Source organism: Cucurbita moschata, unplaced genomic scaffold, assembly GCF_002738365.1.
Source record: "Cucurbita moschata cultivar Rifu unplaced genomic scaffold, Cmos_1.0 Cmo_Scf00109, whole genome shotgun sequence".
In the NCBI taxonomy this organism is placed as follows: Eukaryota; Viridiplantae; Streptophyta; class Magnoliopsida; order Cucurbitales; family Cucurbitaceae; genus Cucurbita; species Cucurbita moschata.
The window spans coordinates 264,341-265,002 of NW_019268625.1; the positions used below are offsets into that span (position 1 = coordinate 264,341).

A 662-nucleotide genomic window follows, 5' to 3' on the forward strand; every position below is an offset into this window, starting at 1 on the left:
GCATTTGATTGCAGATCAAGAGGTCACCAATTCAAACCTAGTTGGGCCCTTCTATCTAGGAGAGAAATTTGTTACACTTTTTGGACCGACACTATATCTAAGGGGTCACTAAGGTTAAAATCCTACAAAATGGATCCATGGCTCAATGGTAGAGAATTTGACCGGTCACCCTTTTATTTTGGATAGACACTTTTTACACTTTTGGACTGACACTCGGTAGAAGGGGTCATTAAAGTTGAAATCATGCAAAATGGGTCCATAGCTTAGTGGTAGAGCATTTGACTATAGATCAAGAGGTCACCGGTTCGAATCTGGTTGTTTTTTTCAACATTTCCCTTATTTTGTACTATAAACCCATAAACTCTATTTTGAATATAATGTAAATATATATGTTCATCATATTTTAATTCTATTTTATTTCGAGAAAACATTTTAAAAATGATTTTTTTCAACATTTCCCTTATTTTGTACCCATAAACTCTATTTTGAATATAATGTAAATATATATGTTCATTATATTTTAATTCTTTTTTTATTTCGAAAAAACATTTTACAGATATGTTAACTAAGAGTAGTTAACATTTTACTTTGTTTTCTTTTTTTATCATGTATAAACCCATAAACTCTATTTTGAATATAATGTAAATATATATGTTCATTAT

At 29.3% G+C, this 662-nt stretch overlaps 1 non-coding gene across 1 annotated transcript; it reads left to right on the forward strand.

Annotated features, from left to right (window-relative positions):
* Positions 1–252: 252 nt before the first annotated feature.
* On the forward strand, positions 253–324 carry TRNAY-AUA. The gene has a single exon. It is a non-coding gene; the product is annotated as a tRNA-Tyr (tRNA).
* The last annotated feature ends 338 nt before the right edge of the window (positions 325–662 follow it).